Source organism: Syngnathus acus, chromosome 21, assembly GCF_901709675.1.
Source record: "Syngnathus acus chromosome 21, fSynAcu1.2, whole genome shotgun sequence".
Lineage (NCBI taxonomy): Eukaryota > Metazoa > Chordata > Actinopteri > Syngnathiformes > Syngnathidae > Syngnathus > Syngnathus acus.
The window spans coordinates 3,206,509-3,216,907 of record NC_051105.1 but is presented as its reverse complement, the minus strand read 5'-3'; the positions used below and the strand labels follow the sequence as shown (position 1 = coordinate 3,216,907).

Genomic DNA, 10,399 nt, shown 5'->3' with positions numbered 1-10,399 from the left:
TGTGATATATACAGTGCAGGTATATATATGCACAGCATTGTGCCCATGTGTGTGTGTGTGTGTGTGTGGGTGTGTGTGCGATTGCCCCTCCTTCCTCTGCTGTTGTCCTACGTACGTGTGGACACAGCAGGCTGTATTTAGGAATGTGTGGGACTGCAGGGGCCAGGGAAGGTCATTGGGAAAATGTAAATGAGTTGCATGAATCAGCGGATCCAATTTTAGGCTGTGAATTTATGTTATATAAACACCATGAAGAGATAGTGAAGTGGACATGTGTGTTTCATGGCCGGTGAATTGGCATTACTGTGTGACAAATATGCCTCAGCTGCTACTAGGTTGTCAATGTTCATCAATAAAAGCTATATTCTGGAATGGTACTCCAAACTGTCACCACCATAAAAGCTTTTTTTTTTTCTTTTTTCTCACGCAACACTGTTTTGAAAGTAACATCGAAACGTGTAAAAATAACTAGCACTGCTATTCATAAAATAAGCGAATAATGATCTGTGGAAGGCAACATTGCACTGTTTGGTTATTCTGCAATGGGAAACTCTTTATACTTATTGAGGCATCCTGTCTAGAAGGAATAAAAATACAACTAATAATAAAAAGGCCTTTCATTTTTAGCCACAGACATAATGAATATAGTTACAATGGATTCTATGAAAATGATAAATAAATGTTAAACATACCGGGGGCATCAGGATGTCACGCCTGTCAGTTCAGAGATCCGGTGTTCAATTCAGGTTCTGGCCGTGAAGCGGTTCAGATAATGGATGGATGGAAAAATATGTCAGCTAATACTCTCTTGGTGAAAATATTCAATTGTTTACTCATCAAAAAAAAAAAAAGAAAGTAATGCCAAAGCATCATGATCTATTTTCATTGAGGTCTTGGCCATAGTGCTGTATTCGTTTTATGTACAGTATAGCCATACAAAAGAAATTATTAAAGTATTTGATGATTATTTCAGATGAGATTCATTGATCTATTACGCTACAGTATGTAAGCACGTCATTTAACTTTGCGTCCTAAACCAAATAATTCATATTCAATCAGTGTACAAAAAACAGAGATTATGCACCGGTAAAAGTAATTTGCCTAGATCCTTCTTAAACCTTTTATAGGAAACATTCTGACCTCAACTTCAGGTCAAGTTCTGAACATTCACAGAGCATTACGACCTTGAAGTAACAGCATTTATTTCCTTAGTGCGAGCGTTGCTCGAGTAGAGGTGAAACACGAAGCTTCCGTGACTCTTTCCTGGTTATAAAAACGCACTGAAACTACAATCGGATTTAAAAATAAGAAATCGGGCTGTGGTGAGTAATTGGGTTATAGTGTTTTGTGATGGTGAGTGACTCACGCGCTACTGGGGAAGTTCATTAATTCATATGGAGTGAGGCACTTTCCACAGAGACGAACAAAAGCCTGTTCTAAAATCGGAGGGGAGCGTTCACTGTGAATTGAAACAGAAAAAGATCACCGTACAGTAGAAATATTTTGTACTGGATAGTTTGCTTTGTTGCTGAATACACTGATGGGGGGAAATAATCACATAGTGGTTATTCTGGAAGTGCACTACAATTTAAGTGATACCATTTGATTTGATATTCTTGCAGTATTGTATAGTGCTGTGATTTTGTATAAATTAACAGACAACCTTGGACAATGTAATGTTTTAAGATGACGATCGTCAATATAGACCTCTGGATATAAATAGAAATGAATTTCAAATCTGGCAGCGTAAGTGTACAACCGGAACGCTGCCATTACATTTTGGCATTTTGAAATATATTTTGGCATTACAGACAGATATCTTTGCATTTAAAAAAATACTTAGAAAGATAACATAATAATTTTGTGTTCTTAAATGTTAGTCTTGACCTTAATAGTTTTTCACATTTTCCATTTTTTTTCCACAGTTCCAAATTTTCTTTTTATGATTTTCAACTTTAAGTGCATGTTCACGCTTCAGGGCCTTGAGAAAGGAGTGGAGTAGATTTTGCTGGCAAAGCCCTTCTCAGCTGGATTTCCATTCTATGGTTCAACCATAACATATTTCCATTGTTGTTATTTTGAATCCTAAATGGCATGATTTGAATATGTGCCACATCACGGCAAAGAGAAGAAAATGTATGCAATGGAATATTCTCAGACTGGAATCAAGACTCTTCCAAATATGGATAAACGTTGGACACGTATCAGATATTTGGAAATGCAACTGCAGCGTAAAGGCATAGATCAGTTCTACCCTGTCAATACGCGCCTGACGTAAACAGAATACGCTGATTAGTCACTGTGCAGATACGTACTTAACAGCAATCCTGTCTTCATATGTATGCAAACGGATGGAATACAATGCTTGATCTTACAAGTTTTTCAATCCTCATAACTTAAAACACTCATATCGAAAGTTACAGCATAGTATTTAGCCATTGAAAGAAATATGAATCCGTTCACGCAGCCCAAAGAACACCACAAAATGTGTTTTTGACGTATTATTTCGTTGAAATAGTGCACTGCAGTATTGTACCTCCGAAAAACGAATAATTCCTCAGATGTGTAATATAAACACATCGAATGATGTTCAAAAGGCTTTTGATTTTAGAGGTGTTACTGGATATCAAACATCCTTTTTTTTTGTTTGTTTTTTTTGGTTTTGGTCCTACCTCAATTATTACAAACATCCATCCCCGCCTCCCCAAATCACGACTATATCAAAACAGTATTATGAGGCAATTAGGAAAAACATTATACAAACGGCGCACCTCTGTTAGTTATGTCGCTGCTATGGTTTCAGTACATTAAACGCAGCTTTCATTATACAGCACTTAGGGCATAGACAATTTCAAATGTTGCAGTGCGGCTCATTAAGGTGCTAACACAATAGATTTACTAGAAAAGCGGTTGCAGTAGAAAAGGTTGTCGAAAAAGCAAGCAGTGTTTGGGATTTTGACTGCAATCAGGGCTGAGTGTTGAGAGAGAAATTGCTGCAATATAATTTCGCAGTGTGTGTACAGGTGATGCAATAACTCGTAAGAGTAAATTCTATTAGCTGTAAACAAGGTTCTCTGCATACGGCATCTTGGCGCAAGGGTTTGTTCGCTCTGTGTATGTGTGATTGGATTTCATCTTTTGTTGCACAAAGCCAAACCAGCGAGGACGCTCACTCGTCGGCTGCTGGATCGTAATATATTATTTTTTGCTATTTGTGCATCTGTGGGCTTGTGTGTGTGTGTGTGTGTGTTGTGCAGACTGAGTCAGCCGTTTGAGTCAACCCTGTTTTGTTTGAAGAGCTTGCAAGTGCACTGATACCTGCTTTATGGACACTGCTTATAAAAATGATTTTGACCACCACCACCACCCAATGAAGGTTGATTTTACGGATCATTTTAAATTCAATTTCAGAAATTACACCACTTTATTCAAATCAAAACAATAACATGATTTAAACAATGGGTTTTCCTCAAATAAACAATTTCATTTTCTCAAGATTAGAAGCTATTTTTCCCATAAATATGACATTTTAACTCGCATATACTCTGCTATGGCACCACGACAATTCTTCTTTTTGTATTTTTGTAATCATTTGTCTCCCAGGCTCCCCCCCAAAAAATCTGATTTTTTTCATCTCTTTTGAAAACAAAATACAACTCCCATCTGAACTTTATTTTCAGAATCAACATAAAAAACATTTTGTGTATCAAAACAACCACATAGCTTAGCTTTCAAGTCTGCTAGTATAAAACTAATAATAAGTAGCATCAATATTGCGATGCTTGAACACAAACGGTGCAAAGGGCTTCACATGGCCACAATTATTCTCAACAACACATGTAGACAGAGTCCTCACTCATATTCTTTATCTTCAGCAAAGAACAGCTGATATTAGTTCCATATCCATGAGCTCAAAGAACAGTTGTACTACTTGTTGTTTTAGTATGGTCTTATCTTCGCTCCTAGAGTCAAACTGATTGCTAAATGCATAATAAATGACAAACGTTACACCTAAGAAATTCTCCCTATACATTTAATTGATATGTTCAGGTACAGAAAACCTCATCCGAGTGATTTAAATGTTTCCTTGTGTCTCTGGCATGTCTAGGTGTCACACTGTTTTTGTTTATGAGCGCTTGTGAGTGGACATCATGCTGGCAGGTGAATCGATGTTAAAGGTTGACAGCTTCACAAGCATCTTTTTCTTTGTGACATTAAGCTGACCTCTCATCTCAGATACTTTCATCTCGACCCCCCCCTCGCCATCACCGCCAGTTTTTCAATCTTTGATTAGCACTTCAGCTCTGTTGAAGTGAAATGAGTGGTGGGCTAAAGATTGCATCAACATGTGAAAGGATACGCCACTAAAACTATATGAATGTCATGTTCAAGGCAATAAAAATAAAATCCCTCTGTCATGCGAGGCCACTGACTGACCCAAAATAAAGGGATGTTTCAGGGAGGTCCAACTCCGGTCCTCAAGGGCCACTATCCTGAATGTGTTAGATGTTTCCCTCCTCAGATGTTTTTTGAATGGTTGTAAGATCATATGGGTCAAGGGTCAAAAGTTTGTTGACTTTTTCCCTGCAAGCAGCATAACATGTCCTGTCTTGAATACACAAGCTGATGTATAGCTAGTCAGCCCAACTCTTATTTTAGCGTAATTATTCGTCCATAGATTTGTGGAGATTCTCGGTCGAAATGACCCGCGTATATTTCACTTGTCCATAACCTAACTTGCTTCATCTTCATTTGAGCCAATTACATAGAAACGCTTTGCTGAACTTGCGTGTCATTTGTATCGTGATGCTGCAACTCAGGTTCGAATCGCTTCAAAGACAAGCAGAGTGGATTTTATGTAAGGGATCGGCGCAGTTCCGAGAAGAGAGCATGACCTATTTTTGAGGGCTCTGTGGATACAATGTTTCTGTTTCCCCACCACCGTGGCAAGAGGGAGGAGCACACGTGACACATCGCTGTAGCCACTTTGCAAAACAAGTCAAGCTATACTTTAAATCCAAATCATTCTACTCACTAGACTTTAGAAAGAATTGGTATGAAAACTAAAGAACTATATCAACTCACAAATGAAACTAAATACCACATGCTCCGTATGGATGGGCTTCGTAATTGTAAATTAAATTTCAATCGACTTTGTGGAATTCAATATGTCTTAAAATAATTAGCAACAATTGACTTTTTGTTGGCTTGGATACAAGTGAGCCTCTCGACTACAATTTAGGGGCAGTCTGGAGATCTTGGCAGCTTGATTTATATTTCATACCAAATGTATCTCAAAATACTTCACATGATTAAACGTATAGCATCTGAAAGCAGTCAAAAGGTGTTAAAGCCATTTAAACGCAAAGAAATAGAAATAACTCACTCAAATCTTAAAAAAAGCAAAGTGTGCAAGAACAAGATTTTGCCAAAAAACGATGCTAACGATGCTTTCCATTACATTAATAAAATCATAGATTTTACCCTCCATTTAAACACGTTTACGCTTTACTGATGTGTTTTGAATCTTTATTCATTCATGGTATTCACTCTGACAGTAAAGCATACCAGAAAATCGTGGTGCTATATTATAAACAAGTACAAAAAAAATCATTTTTAACTAGATTTCGGGGATGGAGGCATTTGTATAAAGAAATTACAGTTGGTAGACTGTCATATTGTCGTAGATCATATGATGCTAATTGCCTGCAGATTTGTGGGTACAGTGTGTTTTTCTCTTCTCTATTCGGTCCAGCGAAGCAGAACAACAAGCAGCATATTATGCACAGACTTGAGTTAAGGATGATCACAGTGACGTTCATTGAGATGCGATGTGGACGTATAGCCGCGCAGCCAGTCAGCCAGGCCATTACTGTATCTACATCTTCCATAGTTTGGTCATGTGCAAATAGAACATTGGTATTTTTCAGCAGTCTTTTTTTTTGGGGGGGGTGGGGAGTTTAACAAGGCGTAGCAGCAAGCAACACATCATGCACTGCATTTCCTAAAGAAGCTTATTTCTCTGACAGTGACCTCAAAGTATGACAATCCCCACATCAAGTATGCAATAGGATGTGAAACCATAACATGACTTTGATGAGGATCCCGGAAGAATCCTTCCAAGAAGGCTGAAGAAGTGCATAAGACTTCAGGGGGATTACTTCCAAGGGAAAAATCTTTTTGTGCAGACTGGGTACAAAAATGGTATCAAATATAAACATGACTCTTAAAGCTCCGGCCATTAAAATTAGTGCATGGGCTACAAAAATATGCCCTTTTACAAGCGTATTATATATCCACAGCATAAAGTGAAGCACCAACAAAGCAAAGATATCCAGAAATTGCTCATTTGAGTCATTTGGCAGAATCCAGCAACCGCATACAACAATTTGTTTTCTTGATAGAAATACAGTCACCATTTTGAGTTGAGTTCAGCCAAAATAAAAAATATTAAGGTTTGCTGGGCACGCTAAATTTGTCGACCGTGTGTTTTCGAGCTTCAATAACATTACGCCCAAAAAAAAAAACGATCATGGGTCGCAACGCAGTATAAATTCAAGCTTAAAGAGAACGTTCCAGGCAGATTGTATGATTGCAAATGCAATCATTATATTTATAAACAATTGTCATTACAAAAATTGTTGAATGTCAAGTACTTTCGATTTTAGTAAAAGAAATGCCTCTGAAAATTATATTAAAAACTAGTAATCCATTTATGTTAAGTGAAATGTGCAAAAGACCTATATTTTATAAAAACAATTTCCAATCACGTGGTATAACAATTTAATGTTAAGAAAGGTTGTCCGTATCTGCTGAAAGTAATTATTAAAGTAACTTGTGATCTAACGTAATTATTTTTAACCTCAAGTAATGAGTTAAGTAATTAAGTGACTTTTGAAATGCAAGTAATTAGTAAAGTTACTTTTTATGTCATAAATTAGCATGATGCCTTCTTGTGACTTGCTCCAAGTTGTGCTCTATAAATCAAAGAGAGTTGAACTGAGTTTAGTATTTGCATTTATTCCTCCCCGGAACATGACGGCACGGCAATTGTTTGTTTTTGGCCGGCAGAATGCTGGGTGCATGAGCAATCAAGTTCGCAACCGGCTTTGCCCGCTCAACTCTTTAGTAAATCAGTCTTTTAGTCCTTCCTTTCCTTTTTAATTAGATTGTGTCGAATAAAGTGTCCAGGGAAATTATGAGTTTTAGTGTTGTTGCCTGATTTAATTTGTATAAACTAAGCTAGCTGTTATTCCAAGTCTGTAATGAAGTCAATAAAAATAAACCTCAGTGTTTGAGAGAGTGCCAAACTTTTTATCTGCAAAAAAGTTTAACCGACAGTCAGCCAAGCGAATACAACGAGGTGACGAACAAAACCTGTCGTTACAATTGCTAAATATGAGTATAAAACAAAACATATATTCATTTAATTAAAATTCACACCCTCGTTGTTCTCTTAGCTGACCTCCATTGTGTGAGTCTGTCGGTGATGGATGAGCTCTAAATACAAAACAAAGCGAGCCCACATGCTTCCGTTTATGAGGCTGAGTTGCAGGATTTATCACATTTTATTTTATTTAGCCTTTACTTAACCTCGAGTCCCTCGAGATTAGAATATCTTCGAGCAAGAGAAGACTAGTTTGACTTTAATTGGAACGAAAAAAGAAAGAATTATATATTACATTTTTTGGTCAACGTTGCCCACTCATAGCTTAACCGCACACACACACGTCTCACGTAGGACGGCTTTGATGAGTAAGTGGAAGGACCACAAGCGGAAAAGTTTCTCTGCAGCCAGAAAGCTTTTCTGGCATTTTGCCCAATCTTGTCAACCTTTTCACCACTTGCCCTGTTTTCGCATTCCCCTCTGGAAAAACAAACGTACTAAAACTTCACATGTTAAACTTTGCTTCAATAATCCAAATGTGTTTTCAAATGTTTCAGATTGGCAGCTGTTGTACACATGGCGTGGGATCGATTCTCAGCCAGTGGGCCAAAACCCATCCACTGCTTGAATTGATGCTCCTCTACCGACGAACAAATCGGGTGAGTCAAGAGTAAAAACTAAAATGTATTTTCAAAATTGATACCGTCTTTCAATTCATCCACTGTATATTGAGAACTCTCACATATTTGAAGTTCAGCATTTGGGAATTCATATTCTCTCTCCTTCACTTTTTCACACTCTATCTTTTTAGCACCATTTTATGGTGCCAAGGAACTAGATTGAAGTGAATTGAAAATTTTGGCAAAACTCGGTCGCCATCTTGGTGGCTTAGTGATACATAACTATGGTAAAGTGAGTTGGGGAGTTTCATATGGACAAAAGTAGTGTTTAGCAGTTGTTTTCGTGCCACAGAACTATGTTATGAGGAATTTCACTTGTGAAGTTTCACTAGTTGCGGCAATGTGGAAATATTTGGCTTGAGTGATTACAAATGTTTTAGATAAAGAACAGAATTGCAAATGTGATCAAAAGGGTAAAATGATTAAAAAAAAACAGGAAGAATATGGGCAAAAGGTCTTGGACTAATAAATCAATGCAGCACTGCAACATACACAACTTTGATCACATCTCAGTTTCCCGGAAATTTAATCATCTTTAATAGTGCGCAGAGAACTCACTGCTGTAAGTCTCTGCACTGTAAGATTTATTTCCCTTTGCTGCTGCTGTTTTGGTTACCTACATTTCTCTCAAACAGAAATGATCCTCAGTCTAAAGCTCTCTCGCTATTTTGGCACGTGTGTCATTGTCCCTGAGACATTAAAGGTCAGAAATAGGCAGCTGCTACATTCAATATGTGACTGCACCGAGGCAAAAGGACTGAGGACTGCACCAGATGGGCTAAGGGACTAAAGAGTTGTATCTTTAGATCTTCAGTCGAAAGCTCTCCCAACTGAGGTATGAACACCTAGGCTGAAGGACTAAAAAGTGGTACCTTTCATTCATTCTGAGAGAATGAGAGAGATGCCGAAACCCAGGATCAGACCAGGGAGCTTCAGATCTTCAGTCTAATAATGCTCACCCAACTGAGCTATTTCTACACTTCTGTCAGTCCGTCTGAGACTAAGGTAAAAAAACAGGCAGCCGCAAATGTACAGAAATGAGCCTGCACTAAGGACTTGGCCAGATGCTGAAACCTGGGTTTGAACCAAGGACCTTTAGATCTTCAGTCTAACACGCACCCAACTGAGCTATTTCAGCACTTCTGGTAGTCCCTCCAAGACAACAAATGTACGCACAACGCCGAAACCCAGGACCTTTGGATGTGGAGCTCTCCTAATTGAGCAATTTGGACACTTGTGTGATTTTCTCAGAGAGACCAAGGGTCACAGCGCTAAATATTGTCCTTCATGCAGGCTGATGGACTGAAGATTGCACGAAATGCCAAAACCCGAGATCGAACCAGGGACCCAACAAAGGTAAAAAAATCAGCCAGCCGCAAACACAGAAATGAAACCGTCCCTGGGCTAAAGGACTACAGACTGGGCCAGATGCTGAAATCTTGGATTGAACCAGGGACCTTTGATCGCAAACAAATGAAACTTCACCTGAGATCGGGGACTAAAGACGGTGCCAGATGCCGAAACCCGGGATTGAACCAGGGACCTTTAGATCTTCAGTCTAACGCTCTCCCAACTGAGCTATTTCGGCTGTGTTATTGCTCTCTGGTCAAGGAGTGTGACACTACTTTTGGCCACCCATCGCTTCCACATATATTGTCATGTCTTTGTAGTCTGTGATCAGTGTTAAGATGGAGGAGGTCATGTGACTAGAATCAGGAAGTACACAAGTGCAGGTTGCAGCACAGTGTTGAAAGAGAACGCTGCTTGTTCTATTCTCTCCTACAGTTCGGCAAAACTACGACCTACATTTTATATATACAAGGCATCGTGGGTATGTATCTTTAAGTTATTATGGATCGAAATAGATCTTTTGAGTTCTGAAATGATGGTATTCTGTGATGTTAGACGATAGGATAAAAGCATGATTGAGATTTCATGTCGATTTGGTTCGTATGATTGATTATACAATGTGGTTTGTATTCTCCCAGTTTCACCCTTTCCCTTGTTATTAAACCTGGGGTCAACCTTCAACCTGGCCTTCAGAGTCTTGATGAGTGAAAGTGGTTGAGCTTACTGTCTTCGGATATTCAACATATTTGGAGGGCAGGATATATATACACTCTTTTTGCTAGTCCGGCTTTGTCCCCCGCCCTCACCTTGCCTCTCATGTCTCGCTCAGTCTGCGCTTACATAAAGCAGTGTGAAGGCCAAGCTACGTGGGCTTGTCAAGTACCTGTGAGTACCTTGCCACTTTGGGAACCTTTCATTCACCGAGAACTTTTCCAAGATTGGCGGCCTTGTAAACCTATTCATCCAGCTCAGTATTGAGGGT

General features: G+C 38.7%; 2 non-coding genes across 2 annotated transcripts; both read right to left on the bottom strand.

Moving 5' to 3' along the window:
* Positions 1–9,132: 9,132 nt before the first annotated feature.
* On the bottom strand, positions 9,133–9,205 carry trnaf-gaa. Its single transcript has one exon. It is a non-coding gene; the product is annotated as a tRNA-Phe (tRNA).
* A 377-nt stretch (positions 9,206–9,582) lies between these two features.
* On the bottom strand, positions 9,583–9,655 carry trnaf-gaa. The gene has a single exon. It is a non-coding gene; the product is annotated as a tRNA-Phe (tRNA).
* Between the last annotated feature and the right edge of the window lie 744 nt (positions 9,656–10,399).